The sequence below is a fragment of the Hyposmocoma kahamanoa genome, unplaced genomic scaffold (genome assembly GCF_003589595.1).
Source record: "Hyposmocoma kahamanoa isolate Upper Pololo Valley unplaced genomic scaffold, ASM358959v1 80, whole genome shotgun sequence".
Classification (NCBI taxonomy): Eukaryota; Metazoa; Arthropoda; class Insecta; order Lepidoptera; family Cosmopterigidae; genus Hyposmocoma; species Hyposmocoma kahamanoa.
The window spans coordinates 4923151-4942061 of record NW_020654051.1 but is presented as its reverse complement, the minus strand read 5'-3'; positions in this window follow the sequence as shown (position 1 = coordinate 4942061).

The window sequence follows — 18911 nt, the reverse complement described above, 5'->3', positions numbered from 1 at the left end:
AAAAAGCCGGTGCGAAATATCCCAGCTACATTGGTAAAACTACACTGTAACATGTGTGGTTTATTCGGAAATTAACATTCAGATAAACGGGTTCAGCTCACTAGCTGCACTCGTCTATTTGAATGAGACACTTCCCGTGAAAGTCTCACAGGCTAAGGAAATCGACTTGAGCCGGACAGTAAAAACTTTATACCTATAATAAGAACCTTTAAGACGTTGAGCAAAACGCTTCCGCTTGGACCGCCGTCTTCCTCGCTCTTATTACGTGTACGTAAAGGTTTTCATGACTGGCTTAATGCAACTAAAGCCTTATATTGTATTTTACGATTCACGTCCGCAGCAAATATGCGTTTAAAATACATTATCTAGTTTTTTTATGACAACAAGTGACAGGACTAACATGTCGTGCGCCTGGTTTTAAGCCATACGCCTGTCCATAGCATTTGCAGTGTCACTCAGACATTTAAATCGCTGAGACCTGAGGGATTAGAAACACTCTCACTGTAGCCCTTTACCTACCTGTTGCCGTTACCCTGAGATATAAGATGAAAAGTTCCATATTTGAAAAGGTGAAATCCCTTTTTCGCAACCTGGTTGCGAACGAAGAGCAAAAAATCCTCATTCGCAATTGGTTGCGAGCTACGGTTGCGAATGCGTCCAGAGCATTGACTTACAAATAAATGGTCGACGGGTCTAATACAAAAACCACGAAACAAATGTCCCAAGTCAACCAATTTAAACGTAGTGACATATAAAACAATATAAAAAAGCTAAAACGTTGAATTGAAATTGTAATGTCATCGCAGTACTGTCTAATTTTGCTTGCTTCGCTGTCAGTCGAACAAACGAAGACTAAAGCGTGAATGACGCTCTGTATACGATTTTAACGCCTTATAATAATAATAATTTAAAATTAGCGCGGACCCGACGTCCATATAATTGTAAGTCAATAGTCCAGAGGGTTACTTTTACCAGGAGGATTGGGCTGGGGGATCCTGGTGGGCTCAACGCTTATAATTATGACTAAACAAACGTATGTTTTTTAATTATCTATGGTTTCTGTCAGTCAGTGTGTGATCGCGGGTTGATCTCGGAAATATATCGTGTGTGTTTGTCATTGCGGAATATAAAAGTCTCTCTAAGTAAAATTGTGTTTACATCACATATACATCAAGACCTTTTTTTAGGACAAGACCGTTTTTTTTTTTAATTTTTATCTTCGTTTTTTCTTCAGGTGTGTGCTGTGTTGTTTCTTTTTGGAATAAAGTATTTCTATTATATACTATTCTACGTATATGGAGGAATTCTTTAACAAAGCGCTCTAATGCTACTGCAAATTAATACGTGATAATAACTACAGATATCTGGGTACATCGTCTAGCTTATAAATTGGAGCGCCAATAAAAAATAAGTAATAATAATAGTAATATTGTGAATTATAATAATTATTATAAAAAGTAAAATGCACATCGGAGTGAATCGCCGTCACAACTAAGTGTTTAATACAATAATAATAAAATTTCTTTACTATTCCCGTCTTCATAACGGCAATTCAGCTCAGGAAATGGAAGGATATAAAATGTACTCTTGGATCGGGAAATGCGATTTGACTCAAGAAATGCACTCTTTTGCTTGCAATCGGCTTCTGCATTCTTATTACTAAAGAAACTCAATTTGCTTCCATAAACTAGAGTTTGTTTTTATTTCAAATTTAAATTTGGTAAAAAGATTTTAAATTTGGAAACCGTGTCGTCAATATCATCCAATTATTAGTCCCACTGCTAGTTACAACTTATTGTTGTATCATGCCTTAATGAAAGTAAAGGCCCGGTCTACATAATTTACGTAAATGTAAAATGAAAGCATGTGTAAATAAAATTATATAAAAAGTACAATTAGTATAAGATGCTCCCTACTGAATACTGACCCAAAAGGGACTACGTATATCAGTATGATTTAACAGTAAAACACGTGAAGTTTGCGTTTTACATGACGGTGATCTAAGGATGTCCTCTCGTTTTGAGAATTTTGATAGGAGTGATGATAAAACGAACCAACGTAAAATTAGTGAAGGAAAAGGAAATTCGAGAATGATTCAAAATTTTAAAAGTAGCCAGGTACCAGAAAAGAGGGTGATAATAATTATAACTTTTTTTATTATTAGGAAATGAAACTATTTTTCCGGATTTAAATCGCGTATATTTGTTTTTTCAAACAAACCGACGTTTCGGGCCCTTTACAGGTCCCATGGTCACGGTTGACTGAGGTGGTGAGGTTTTTTATTATTATTTTTATTTAATTGGTATTTAATTAGTTCTTGTGAAATTACTCCACTACTTTGTTATAATTATTAATCCAAAGATCGAACACTTAGGAAAAATTCCTGCGTCCCGGCCGGATTAGAACCGACGTTTTGTAGCAAACCGTGTCAGACGCTATGGCAACTAAGTCACCTCGGATCGTCCTCGAAGTCGTCGGACCTCACGAATTTTTCTATGTGCTTGTTGTTGAATCTTTGTCCTCTATGAAAAATCTATGAAAGTATTTCATCACCCAGTTAGATATCTTTACAGCTACTAGCCCTGGCTAGAGATGTCGCTATTAACTTTTAATTAAATGTTTATTGAATTTATATTCAACTATTTTTTGTGAAATTACTCCATTGTTATAATTATTAATATAACAATTATAACTTTTTTTATAAAAAAACCGACGTGAAAAGTTCGTGGAATTACATCTTTTTTGCCAAGTTTTATTGAAACCGGTTACCGGAAAGTGCGCGAAATCGGGGTCATCCCTTACTTTGCTACCCTTAAAGGTGGAATATTTTCAATAAATTTAAATAAGAACTATACCGAGTACCGGAGTAATCGCGTAACATACTCCTCTTTTTTTGAAGCTGGTTAAAAAGGTGGAATGATGAATGAATCAGTTAGTCTATCCCGCTGGCTGCATGCGGGTTGCGGATTTCATACATTTTCCAAGGGCAATAAGACCTTCTTCAAAGTGCAGTTATTTGCTATTTATCGCGATATTTTTGTTCACCGTTTTGTGTGCATTGAGTATAAATACTCAAAAACGTACGTAATTTCGCATCTTTAGTAAAATGAAGCCACATATGATCATAAGTCGATCGTAACATCATTGTGTGTAGTCTATTTATCACCAAGTTATAATGAAGCACAGTAGCGTGCTTATGTGTATTGAAAATTTTATTTGTAAATACCCATTACTTGACATTGTTATTTTGGAGATTTTAATCTGAAGTCATATAGCAGTGGGACCATAGCCCGATATGAATGTTTTATGGAATTCTGTAATCTGTAATCTGAAACAATATAATTATATTCCGAATGAGCACGGAGGTATTCTGGATTTGATTCTATCTGGGTTGAAACCGTACAGAATAAACGTCTTGGAGAATGCTGAGACACTTGTACCGATGGATGTGTATCGTCCTCCGCTTCTTGTCACCATATTATTGCCATGGTCACAGGCCAATGTGCCACAGTGTACTGCTCCAGTTTCTCGTTACGCTCCTATGGAAGGCAGATTTGTTATCATTGTATCAGGCTATTAATTGTATAGATTGGACTGTATTACTAAAACAGTATGACGGAAATGTAGCTATTGAGGTGTTTTATAAGTGTCCCTATGATGTAGTTGTTAATTACGTTCCTATAAAAACGGCCAGAAATTATATAGAACATTGAACTTAAATATTTCAATCTGAAAAAGTTCAAAAGTTTTGGTCTCGAATTCAACTGTGAATTGTACAGGTATTACCGCAGTCATGTTAAAGAGTTGATTCACAGACAATACACGAGATATTTGCGGAATATTGAGCAGAACATTTCATCGTGATTCGGTAGTGAGTGGTAAGTCATTCATCCACTTGTATTTGACTACACCCTCAACGAGTTAGTTCCTGCGCTAGTTAACAGCATCAAGGATCTTGGAGAGACTCTTGATTCAAGCCTTGACTTTCATGATGATATTGTGACTACTTGTAAGAGTGCAAGCAGAACAATGGGTTTTATCATGCGTGCGTCACAATTCCAGAATTCCAGAATCGCAGTAATGCTGTATAACGCTTTTGTACGTTCTAGATTGGAATACAATTCGGTTGTTTGGGATCCCTGGGAAAAAAAATATGAACTGTTGCTGGAGAGGATACAGGGGCAGTTCTGTAGGTATCTTTATGGGAGAGAGTACGGGTACTACCCTCTACTGTATCCGTCCAAATACGTTTTAGGTATGGTAAGGTGAGACATTAGAGTTTAGGTGAAAACGAAATCTATTAATACGTTACAGTAAGATTCTTAGAAGTGACATAGATAGCCCAGTAGTATTTTAATCTATTCGTTTGTTTGTGCCTCAAAATTATACGCGATTAGGTATTCGACGCCGACTTCAACTTCTTGCGTACCCAGACGGTGTTTGCACGAACCACGCCCGCAACTCCCCTACGCCTCGAGCTCTTGCCTTGCTCAATACTTTCCTGGACGAGGTACGTGATGCCGATGTGCTCACTGACAAGTTACCGAAACTAATATGTAATTTTGACATTTTTTTTAATAACTACTTGACATGATCATACAGTGTACTTAACCGTATTGATTATTATTATTTCATTGTTTTATTTTCTTTCTGTCTTATGTTTATAATTTTATGTATTGACTTGTACTTATGACTAGCATTGTTAGTGCTTTGGGTAACACTGTAAACTCGCAATGTATATTTTTTAAATAAATGAGTCAGAAGAGCTTTTATCACTTGTAAGTCACCAGATGAAAGAAACCAATTGTTTATATGTCTTAGTCAGTTATCACTTAATCATAATATAACAAAATTGTTTACATAATGCGGTTTACGAAAAGATAAGTTTTTACTAATATTATTACGTATTGTTTTCTAATAATAAGAGAAACGATTTACTAGACTATCTACGAGTCACATTAACTAGTTTCGAGCAAGGTTTAGTTAGTCATTTGACATGATGGTCGTTGGCAGGATTACCATTTGAAAATGAGGAGCAAGTTTATGATCAATGCTTTTATAAACGAAGTCGTATTGACAAGAGGGGTTTTAGATGCGTGTGTTACTTGGAAATCGAAGAAGCGCGGCCGCTCTCTTAAAACTTGCCGCGTGACATTTAAAATCTGTTTTATTCCGATTCATCTTTTGTCCTTTCGAACTTATTGCTGTGAAAAGTGGATAAACGAATTAATTGCAATCAGCTGATGTTATTGTTTCATCGCTTACTGAACGAATTTATAACGAAGAGTGAATCGGCCAATTATTAAATTATTCCTGACTAAATGAGTAACGAGGGTGTTCCCTCAACGTCTCCCTTACAGCCATACTCCGACATATACATGATATTTTCAGACGCTCCTATTTGAGCATAAAAAAGTTATCGACTAATTATGTTCGTAGAACTTTAAAATTTCTTCCGAAAAGTCGTCGTTTTGCAGACATAGCCTCATTACACCATGGGTGCGACTTAGAAATGAAATTCATAAATATGTACAGGCGGCGTGCCTTTGGGATGTTACCCATTGACCTCTCAATTGAAAACATAAATAAATATGAATAAATAAATATTAAACAACGTTGCTCTGATCCCAAAGTAAGCAACTAAAGCAATTAATAGATTCCGGCGTTACTTTGCGGAAGTCCATATTTTAATAAAAATGGAAGTATTAACTTGCTGTTACGCGCACCCGGTGGAGGTTAAAATCATTCAAAATAGCTACGCTTGGTCGAATGTGGAACAATCAACAACCCCTGAGGATGGCTCGCAGAGGCAAAACACGTGTCGCGTGTACGTTTGATAGTGGTGTCTGTGACTGTAGTTGCGCTTGTGTTATTTATAAGGGAATTAATACTAACAGCATGAAAAAATACTGAATATAAGCGTAGATATTTTGCATAATTTAACCTCTATTAGGTTCGCGGGGTAGCAAATTAATTTACTTCCATTTTTGTAAAGTTAATAAAGCGTGTTATGGAAATTGGAAACAAAGACGGTACCACAAATATCCAGACCCTAGCAATATAGAAAATATAGTTTTCTACACTGAACCCGGGGTCAGAGGTTATCGATTATGAAAAGCAACATCGCTTTTGGAAACGGTGTATTATTAACCGTCTTGTTTTAGTCTGACTATTAAGCAACAGATATAAAAGGTGCCCTTAATATAAGTTTGACGTCGTCGTCCTTCTGTCCGTGTGTGTAGTATATTGTGTATTAATGACGATAAATAAGAAATTACCAACGAGGTAACCTGAAGCCGATGGCTAAGGGCTTTGTTGTCTCGAGTTTTGTATTTTATTACAGTCCGTGATACATACAATGTTTTTCATCACATTTGCAAGGAAATAAATACAAAGTTTATTTTTTGTATGAATAAATATGGTTTACAATGCAACAATTATATTTTGCAAATAGCAGGTTTGCAACAGCTATTCTTCCACAGATGATACAATTCGAACTAAAATGTTTTAAAAAGCAAAGACGCGTACAGACATAATGGACTCTAAAACAAATGCTAAATTTTTATACAGAAAATAATTAAAATAAACTATGAGAAATTCTTAATGATAAGTATTTAAGAAGTATGTGGTTGAATTGCAATTAAATTTCTGTTTAGATAACATTGTAAGAGAATGGTTTTAATTTTGAACTTATGTAACCTCCATACTAGAACTTGAACCTGACCTATGTAAGAAAGTATGTCGTGCTACAATTAAATAAAAAAAGCTTCTTATCCCGACGGTTTTATTTGGGGCTTTATAGTCAAGTTAGCCACCATGCAATCTCATACTATTTACGAGCAAATGTGATGAAAAATAATATATATATTATTTAATCCGTAACATAAAGGAAATTTGGTATGGTACGATTCATATAGGTATATAGTTATAATTAGATTCGTATGAGTTGATGCTTATTTCTACTTGTCTACCGAGGGAAGGACCACTGATTCCTATAATACAAGTTTTAACTTGCTTAAGAGTTAGATGGTTATTATTTCAAAACAACTATTGTACCACCGATGTTATAACGTGATCCTATCTGTACAGTACTTAGATTAGGAGTCTCTTTTTAAAAAAAAAATATTATACAAGAGATTATTTATGCGATGAGAAATGTAGGTACAGGAGGTTCTAAATTCGGCTGTTTGTTTTTTGTATGTATTGATATGATATGATTTTGATGATTTTTTTTTGTTGGGAAGAGGGTACCTCAGCAGTGGTTCTATTTAAATTTGAAGAAAATATTTTACCTCTAACAATAAGCAAACTAGGGGACAAATCCGGCTTCGAGCACTTTCCGGTAACCGGTTTCAATAAAACTTGGCAAATAGATATAATTCCACGAAATTTTGAGGTCGGTTTTTTAGTACTCTATACTGAGATTATTACGTCTCTTGATGAATGAACTCTACTATAAGCTCTACTGCTGCTAAAAATATGTATACATGAAATGTAGCTTAAAAAAAATCACCCAGCTGATTCTACTGCATACGGTAATAGTAGAATCAGCTGGGTGATTTAACTCCATACGGTAATAGCGAGAGCGGTGCCGCAAAATTGGCGTGATACCAACGCGTTGATTGGCAAATTTTCGTAATCTCACAACAGAATTTCAGCAACACATCCGGAAATTAAATTTAATAACAGCGCTTTATTAACTCGACTCATATCAGGTATAAAATAAGAGCTTCCGCGGTAGACGTTAGCTCGGAAAGGCTTACTGTTCAGTTTTATAATTATATAAAGTCCATTTCACATAGAATGGGTACGGTAACTTTTGATTAGAAATTTCTAGAGATGTAGTGATGTAAAATCAAATGAAACAACATCGATTTAAATATCTTATCATGATAGTTTGTAACAAAGAGAGAATCGATTTAGAGACGATAGTTTAAGAACAAGTTATAAACAAAATAAAACACTACACAACAAATAAAAAATCAACAATAAGCAAACAAAAAGTCAACAAAAAAGCATAAAATCAACAGCAAGGAAACGAAATTGCACAATTACCCCAAAAACATCACATAAACTTCAAAACAAAATAAAATGATCCGCATACCTCGTGCGTTGCACGCGTATTGACTCGAGATGCGCAATAATTTAGTTTGAATATTCTTTATTACACCAAATATATACAACAGAATTATTAGTTTAACAGAAGGTGAGCAAAGATTGACTTATCTCTAAAAGAGATCTCTTCCAGCTAACCCAGGGTAGTGAGAGCTAAGGTAATAAGCGGGTAACAGCGTGCAAGAGAGAATGAGAAAAAAAATGTAACAAACTACACAAGTCAAATCACGGAATAAAGAAATATGTGGTTTGTGAGTAAAATAAAAAGACCATTATTACCATTGACTTACAAATAAATGGACGACGGGTCTAATACAAAAACTACGAAAAAAATGTCCCAAGTCAACCAATTTAAACGTAGTGACATGTAAAGGAATATGAAAAAGCTAAAACGTTGAATTTAAATTGTAATGTCATCGCAGTACTGTCTAATTTTACTTGCTTCGCTGTCAGTCGAACAAACGAAGACTAAAGCGTGAATGACGCTCTGTATACGATTTTAATGCCCTATAGGTTCGGAAACTTTTTAGCGCGGACCCGACGTCCATATAATTGTAAGTCAATGATTATTACATATGGAAGTATTATAATGAATCATTTAATATAGCATGAATATACATACACATAAATATATACACATACATAAATAAATTTGTGAAAAAAAAAACAATAAGATGATTACAAAAGAGAGTTCAGCAAGAAAGTGCGCTGTCAACCTTTTCTGAAAGAACCAATAGACGGGTTGGACTGGATATAGGAAGGGAGTCTGTTGTACAACTGCGCTGCACTGCGTGCTAATTTTCTTATTATAATATGGTATTATATTCAAATTTCAATATTTATTTTGTAGTAACTTCTAAGTTTGAGACGAGAACCCTATATGGCTCTATCACGCCATCCTACTTATCAGGCGAAACTTCTCTCCAGGGCACTTTCAGTTTGTTTTGGAAATTTCGCACCTCCATTGACCAGAAGATTGGGAACTACTTCCATCAATGCTCATTCATAAAGTCCCTGCGCGCGGCATTTGACGAAATTTAAAAAAGTGAGAATTGTATAAACTGCAGTTTGAAACTACGTAATTGGTGCGATATTCTGTCACTTTTATATATTACAAAGTAAAGTTAATGAGACAATCTTGTTGAACATCGTTCATCTTGCACTTTGGACCGTCGGCGTCAGCCGCTAGATTACCCATTGTGCGGCAAAAGAGCAGTTTTTTCGGGCAGATTTTAATAAGTGCTGCCCGGAGCAGGATTTAATTTCGAGCTGTCACTGCCAGGCAGACGCGAAAAATAAAATTAAAACATATAATGGACACTTTAAAACTTTTTTATTTCAAATGTTCTTCTTTTAACTAATAAAGCAGCTCAACGTTGAATAGAACATGTTGAAAAAATATTTAATTGCTTTACAACTTGTGGCATAATAATTTGTGATCTTGAGCTAGCTGGGGGGAAAATACTTGACCAACAAAATTCGAAAAGCTCTGTCTATAGCACAGTAAAGGTCGATTCAAGCTAAATTTATTTAGGTGAAAATCTATAAATAAATAAATTTGCAATTGTTTTGTTAAAGCGATGAAATAATAATAAATAATAACACAAGATAACTAATGTCTAAATATTAGGCTGGAAACCAATGGCGCAGTCAAAAACTGTAGGCTTGTTTAGATTACTTTAGAAGTTATATTTAATTTCTAAAAGTTACGGACCATAAACATTTCTTACTGTCTTGTGATTTCGTTTCATATAAACATTACGTAACATTATATAACCGGCTATCTCGTGATAATATTGATTCATCTTCAGATTAATTAAATCATGATAAAATCGCTGGCTTGTCAAGCAAATATTAATTGTTTGTTGTTTAACTGGTAACTGTAAAGGTACTCTGAGTGATAAATCATTCATAGATTTCTCATATATGGCGCTACGACTAAAAAGTCGTTGAAAAAACAAATACAAAGGCACGACGCAAGCACATAGAAAAATTCGTGAGGTCCGCTGGTTCGTTCCGAGGCTTAGTTGGTATAGCGTCTGGCACGGTATGCTAGAAGACGTTCGGTTCGAATCCGGCCGGATCGAAGGAATTTTTTCTGAGTGTTCGATCTTTATATTAATAATTATAACAAATTAGTGTAGTAATTTCACAAAAAAATAATTGAATATCAATTCAATAAAAACTTAAAATATTAATTATTGTATTAATTTTTTTATTGAATTGAGATTCAATTATTTTCATGTAACTTTACTCAAACTTTTATGTTACTCCACTAGTTTGTTATAATTATTAATACAAAGATTGAACAATCAGAAAAAATTCCTTCGATCCGGCCGGATTCGAATCGACGTCTTCTAGCATACCGTGCCAGACGCTGTACCAACTAAATCACAGAACGCACCAGCGGACCTCACAAATTTTTCCATGTAAATGCGTCGTATCTTTGTATTTGGGTTTTCAACGACTTTTTAGCCGTAACACCATCTACGATATTTCCTTACCCAGTTAGATACCTTTACAGCTACTCTTCACTGTATTTAAATTTTTATTGAAATGATATTTAATTATTTTTATGCGAAATTACTCTACAAGTTTGTTTTCGATCTACATAATAATAATGTAGTTCGTATAAAAATTTCACGACTTTCTATAATTGCGACATCTGGCGAGTCATATCTGCACTACCAACAATATGGTGTGCCAAATCGTATTGACATAAGCGTTTTATAAAATAGTCTTTTTTTATAACCCCACACTAGTGAAACCCTGTATCGCGAGTGACATGGACATGTGTCCATGAATGTGTGTGTGTACATAGACAACCACATATTACACTCAACCTTACAAGATAATGAAATGTAGGCCATACAAATATTTCTTCCAGCCTGGGAATCGAAACCAGGACCTCTGCGTGTCACAGCAGCATGGTAACCGTTCGATCACGGAGGCGGTTGTTTCTCGTTAACTGTCTTCCAAAGCGTCTCATTTTTTTTTAAATGGCTTACATAAATGGCATACCAGGTAATCGTATTTTTCATTCTGGAGTATGTATAACAAAAAGAGGGTTCATTACAATACACCTCCAAACATTAGCAACCGTAAATGAAAATTATAACAATAAAGAATGACAATGAATGATGCTGACATCGTCTTTTAGATTGTAATATTACAAAATATTCGTATTGACATAAATCAGTACTTGTAATACTGCCGCTACCTGCCCCCACTCATGGTTTAGGCAAAATTTATCACAAAAAGCACAATGAACTTGCGACAAAAGAAGCACATAATAGAGTTCAGAATTACGAGCGAGGTCAATTTTTGAATAGTCTTTTCCGAGAAGAATGGAATCATTGTACGCAATGACGAAGCAAAAAACATCACTGGTAATTATTTATCGTAACTACCTATTTTAACAAACCTTGCCAATCGATTTCACCCACTTCTTTGCACCCAATTTACAATACAAAATTCTGATGTTATATTTTTGAATCCGAAGTTCATGGCGTGAATTAGAGCTGTAGAGCTCGTTGTGAAAGAGTTCGTCCAGAGAACTATTGCCACCTTACCTATTTCGGTCGCCAAGCAAATTAGTGAGCATTGTGGCGCTATGGTTTTGAAGGGTACGACTGCTGGTGAAGTTACAGGCATATGGGACTTGTTAACTTATGTCTAAGGATGACAGGCGCAGATGCAGTGCCCCTCATATATTTGCGATTTCACCGCTCACGCGATGCGCTCCTCCTACCGCAAAATGGCGGCTATTTGGTTTCGCAAATTAGAAAAGCATTCAGTTTAAATACAATTTTTTATAAATAAAAATTATTATTCTGCATTGCTAAATAAATACCCTCCGTACTACCAACAAAAACATCTCAAATAAAATGCAGGAATACACCGCAAATCCTGCACTTATAAAAGCACTAATGAAATTTTTGGTGTAGGTACTTGGATAAATATGATAATATTCCGTTAGAGTGGTTCTAACGTTTACCATGAAATTACTCCTTAAAGTATAGTTTATAAACATTTATATTCAGGGAAAACTTAAAAAACGCTACTTAGAGTATGTTTTCAATAAATAAACACCGAAATCACCAACCCAAACAATAACACACACGATTGTCGTGACGTATTTTTGAAGTTGTTTATTTTTTTTAAATGACAGACCCAGGCATTAAAAACTTTATGGTTTGCTAGAGTAGTTACCGAAATAGCAATTAATATTAGTTCTTTTACCTGTTATAACTTCGATATCCGATAAATCGGTATAAAATCATCACCGGCACCTCTAGGTGTGGTATGCGTCTACGGCTGCATGTATCGCGTGAGCGGTTAGAGCTCTGAATGGCACTGCAAATGTTATGGACAAGTGTGTAGCTTACCATCAGCCGCACGACCTGTTCGTCAAGGCACTTGATATTAAAAAAAAATCATTAGCGTAACCTTGATTATATTAACAATTCGATGGCTTTTGAGAATAGCGGCATATCTCAAAAGCATCTAGTTCTTCAGGAAGATGGTTTAAACATAAAAATAAAAACTGAGACTTGTCTGACGCGCAAAATCGACGAATCATAGACCATCTCAATGTTGTCAATTGATTATACCAACCAATGAAAAGTATGGAATCCCATTCACAATAAAATTAGGCATTTTCTAAAAAAAGGATCAGTTTTTAATTGAGCCACTATTCTTGAAAAGCAGCGAATTGTAGTAATAGCTAGTTTTTATTGAAAACAATGTTATAAGGGTTACGCTTAGGGAAATACCACGGTTAAAATACGGATTAATGAGCCGAGGGACGAAATTGTTCAATCGGAAAAAATCGGTGTGCCGAGTGATTGTGATTAATGTACGGTTGAGAATACATTAAAATAGGGCAGCCAGGAAGGAAAGTGGCGATTAATCGATAAAAAAGCATGCGTAATGAGTTGTTTTTTTTACAAAGACGATTCAACTTGTTAAAAAATAGTACGGTTTAACTGTGCATTCCCTGCTGCATATAATAATAATAAAAATCTTTATTTTGAACCGACTTCAAAAAAGGAGGAGGTTCTCAATTCGACTGTAGGTTTTTTTTGTATGTATGTTACGCGATAACTCCGGTATTTGTGAACCGATTTTCATGATTCTTTTATTGTTGGAAAGGGGGTACTTCCATAGTGGCCCCATTTCATTTTGAAGAAAATTATCCACCTCGAAGGGTGGCTGTTCACGCATGAAGATTCATTTTTATAAATAGCGCCTAACTGTAATTTAGGAGCAATTACTTTAATGATTGATTTTGCCATTTCTCCAATTCAAGGCGTTTTTCTCTCAATATGCTTTGAGTAGTGTCGTAGTGAGAACCTATTTTTATTATCTCCAGTGTCAAGTCCTGTATAGTGGCGAACCAGGGGATATTTCAAAAAAACTTAGCAAATATACGTAATTCCACGTACTCTTGAGGGCGGTTTTTTTAGTACCCTGTACTGAGATTATCTCATTACAAAAGTTACAAAGTTTTATAATGCAATTTACAACAAATGCATTAAAAATACCTTTGTAAGAGACGAGTCCGGAGGGACCTGTGTGACAGATCTCCAGGCTCTCACTAAAGATTGTAAGATATAGCAGACAATAAAAGTGATGATAATTTAGTGACCTACTTAAATACAAATAAAATAAAAAGTAAAAGGAAATAGAAATAGAATCTTCTTTGAAATTCTTAGTGATGATAATTTAGTGACCTACTTAAATACAAATAAAATAAAAAGTAAAAGGAAATAGAAATAAAATCTTCTTTGAAATTCTTACCAGCCATGAGAGATCAGATTTGGTAACAGAAGATATTTTTACATAACACTATGAGTGATTTCAAATTAGACGCGCTACGGTAGGGCTTCCGTAATTTTTAGTTCACTAATTGTGACTGCAAAAGCGGCAAGCGCGTGTCGCGACAGTGGTGCTGCAACTGCGCTTCTAAATATTGTATGAAAATAAGTAGTGGCGCGACTGTAACGTTTATATAAGCATCTACTTTGAAGGCGTTCAAAGGCAGGAAATAATGGCTAGACGGGTCAAAAGTACCATTTTGATTTTATGATTCTAAATGACTACAGCGTCTCGTATTTACGATCTTCGTCGAATCGCGAAGTAAAACAGATTTCAGAATAAGCGGGTCGAGCGGTCTGTTTGAGAGTCACGAGACTGCGGTCGCAACGCGTAAAGTATTTTCATTCGAATTCCAGTCGTGGCCCTTCCTGCCGCAGAACATATTCTTTTACAGAATATTAAATAGGCAGTAAATCACATTTTCAAACATCATTCGTAGAAAAAAGTGCAACCATCTTGCAGTAACCTAAAAAACTGCCTTTATAGTCTTGCATAGAAAGAGGGATACATTAGAATGTAGTTTCCACCTAGGAGACAGACAAATGTAGCACCTGAAGACCTGTGTAGCATGAAGACGAGGCCAACATTGTTATGAACACCCTATTTTCTTAGAATGCTATGATGTTGGACAATATTGGAGTTACTTTATTTAAAACTTTTTGCCAAAGTATGTACACGTGACAACTGTGGACAAAGTACACAAGCAGAGCCTTAGGCGTCCTTCGAGTACAATGCAATGATGCTTTCCGCATCATGCTGAAACTGTCATCAGATATTGCAGTGTATCAGCTATGTTTGCGGGGGCGGGAGTGCCTGATTTTTCGCCCTGCTTAGATGTAGGATCGCCAATTTCTGGCACAGGGTACGTGATTCAGATAACGAACTTGTGGCGGTTGTTGGCACGGACTACAGAAGTAATTTTTTTAAACACTCGAGACGTGCACCAGAGTGCGAATAGGAAATAAGTGCATTTGTATGTTATTATTATTTGTTTACACAATCTTATTTTGTTTTTATATTTAAAAATTTTAGTAACTTTAGTTTTAACAATTTTAATTTTGTATTTTGATAATTTTAATAATGATTACAAATTTTATTAGCTACTGTATTAATAGCTTTATTATTTTGTTTTTATATTCTATTTTTGGTTTTAGATTGAATTTTTTTTCTGTGTTTTAATTGTATGTTTTCATTTTATTACTGATTTTATTAATGTGTTTTATTGTGGAAATATGGGACTACATTCCTGAAATAAAAATTATTACAATTATTATTATATCTATTTTAGACTCTATTATTATTTATTATTATTATTACTACTACCACTACCACTACCACCACCACTACCACCACCACCACACACAACAGCTTACTAAAAGTAGTCACTTCTATATTGTATTGCAATGTTCAAATATTTTTAATGTGTAACGTAGCGTTCAGATTTCGCTGCGGGAAGTAATTTGTTTTTTATTTTGCAGTGTGATAAAACCAGACTCTTCGCGTGTTCTATATTTAAAAGTAAAACTACGAACATTTATGAGAGACAAAAAAATATTGAAAATGTAATGTAGAGCCCGAATAGCATTGAATGAATAAATGAAATATCTTTAGCACATATAAAATTACAATGACAACATAGAATAATAATGTAAGTATCACAGAATAAGCTAATGTACAACAGGTGGTCTTATTGCTAAGTAGCAGTTGCCCCCAGACAGAGCTGGACAAGTATAGCAACATAAATATACTAGCTACAAGAAAATTGAATAGTTTTCCACCCGAAAAACATAATTTTCGGACATCCTCAACCGAAAGTGACTAACTAACTAAAATATTATATAGCAACCCAATAGCCCAAAGATTTGTTTGCGATCTTTCAACGCGCTGGCCAATTTCACAAATTGGTACGTCGGCAGGGACCCATTATTTCTACATTACCACTGATAACGAATGCTGGGAATTAACGGCCGTTTTTCCTTCATCTAGATAACGGCAAACAGCTTTACCGTGTTACTCCTCGAGAGTTTTCTCTCAACGATTTGTCCGTATAATCAAGTGTGATTTAGGGCGTTTGCAATAGAATTTTTTGTTGCTTCTGGCTTCGGCTCATGAAAATGTTTACATTGTTGTTTCTAAGAAAGAACAATCTTTTATATCATTGAATTCGCGAGCGTAACATCGAGTTTTTAGGTTTTCGCAATTGTCACACGTGGGAAATTAATAGAATAGACGTTTATTGCAACGCCACAACACATGGATAAAAAAATTGATAACACTTAGACTTAGACAACAAAGTAAAAAGACGAAAAGCAACATAAAATAAGAGAAAACAGATAAAAAGCAAGAAAAAACTAAGCATAATAAAAAATGTATATAAAAAAATTTAAATATTTTTTCGGATCCAAATCACATGACTGACTGAGATGGTTAAAGTCATCAACGTCTAAAATTAATGCAAGCTACCCCATTTTTTACCACAATTACAAAAGGTATTTTTATTTATTTATTTAGAATGGGTAGCCAACACAATACGTATACAGAGTATAGCTAATATGTACCTACAATCACAGTACAAAAACATTATATAACAAAAACGGCTTATTAATATAAGGTCTACACTTTCAAATATATAATAATAGGTTACTAATTAATATAATTACTTTATACAATGTTATTTTAATCCATCGAATATATAACCAGAAATAGAGACGAAATAAGGCTCAGCCACCCCTGGCAACTCATCAGGTAAATGCCTCATATCATTTTTAAATATCAACTCTCGTTTGCGCTGAAGTCACAAATTAGAAATCTGAAAAAGTACAGCGCCAACAACTGACCTGTGATGATGTACGTCTTCGTATATTCCAAAAATATTCTGTATTTATCGTAATAAAGATGATATCTCTAACAATGGGGGTTGTTCTATTCGGTGGTGTGGGAAAAACAGCAAAACATGTAATTACAAAACAAACGAAATTACATTTCATCGGTAATTAAATATTAAATATATAATTTTGCTATTTTCGTCCATTATAGCAAAGCTTTAGTTAGTTTAGTCGATTTAGAGTGAAACAATTGACGACACCCGTTAATTGTTTCGAATTCGAGCTGCCCAATTGGAGCGTAGTGGTTATAGTAATGGTTTGGCAGAATAGTTTCAAACAAATGAAATGATATTTCGTCTCTATTTCTGGTAATATACTCGATGTTTTAATTTAATTTAACTTTTTAGTAAACATGAATCTTTTAATTTAGGTTTCCTTAACATCTTATTTTCAATTTACCAAAGAATATCGAGAACATACAAAAATTGTGTTTTCTAAATCTCTAGAAACAATGAACGGGTAGTATCCGAAACTTAAAGATGAAGAATAAGTATTTGATAAAAATTAAAGAAATGTAATTATTACTTTGTTTTTATTCATTTTTTAAACTTCACTTTTTAAGATGTTGAAAGAAAACATTTTTTTAAAGAAATTATTATTAAAGAAAGGACGAACGAATCGAGTATACAAACGAAACCTACGCAAGTGTCAATATTCCGAATATTGCAAGACCAGCCGCAAAAATTCTAACTTGATTAAGCGAGTGTCACGTGTCACAATGCGATGTAGGCGAATAAAAATTCCCGTCGAATATTTTTAACGGTGGCCCGCGGCGGAAGCGAAGGGGAGGTTATATGGTGGGGTTCGGAAATATTCTGCGATAAGATTGATCGTATCCATGACAGGTTGGAGAGACAATCCTGTCGGTTAAGGGAAAGTCTGCACTTGGGAAGTGAAACTAAATTCACTGTTAGTCCGTCCGTGGAATTGCTAGCGGTAATAGATCCAACTGGGGAAAGCCGCAAGTACGTGCTATGAACATCTTAATTTCCTCAATTGTGCAGATTGTATGTCACCGTTTGCTAATTTTAAGTGACGGGAAAGCAAGTTATGGCATTCATCAACACGCCCGCTCAGCGCCACGCGAGTGCCGACTGACTGGTGGCCCTTTTTTTTGTGAAGGATATTTTGCTGTTGGCCACTGATGGCCTTTACTGCGCCACCGGAGAAAAGGGCGAGCTGAAGGCTCATAACTCCTAAAATAAACTTAAAGCTAAGTAGCGGACTTGAGGGCGCCCAAGTGGGCACGGACCTCGGCTCGGGGCGTTACTGGAGACTTTCGCCAGAAGGGCGTGCTGTTGGAGAGAATCTACCAGTGTACGTGCTGAAATGAGGGGCTCTACGACCTCGCCGGCGAGGACGGTGCGTGCGGGACGGGACTGACTAGCGATCTGGTTGGCCTTCAAAGTGGCGAGAGTGATAGGGTCGACTGGCGGCCCGCGGGCGCGCGGAGTATTTACGTGAGAGCGAGAGGCATATATATAGTCTGTCTCTGTCTCTCTCCAACTTATGTTTGGGGTGTACGTTATATTTTATACATTTTGTATAAAGGTAGGGGCTGATTTCGAAATAAATGTTAATTGCGAGCTAGACATCGAGCGTTTCACTTCTCCAACTAACAACCCTCCGAGCATCCGCTACAAAGTCATGGGGCTGGTAGTCTATAACAGTCGCAGTGCCACTTAAAGCTTTCAACCGCAAGGATCTGATGGGCGCTGTCGCTGTACCTTTCATCAGCACCATGATCCTTGAAAAGTGTTACGCAGTAATGGTCACATTACTGCTTAGTGGTAGAAATGTATGGTACGTCCTTGAACGAGCTCTTTCATGGACCTCTATACCAAACTTTAGAACTGCTGTTGTATAAATTGTATTTATGTGTGAATCATTGCAAGTCTATAGCTAGCCATTTATTAAAACGCTATGTGGTCAAACTGTGTGAGCATAATAAAACGAAGATCAGGCATCTTCTTACAAAACACTGTGTATACATTGTTGTACATTGGAATATACCAGGTGTTCAACACAAGT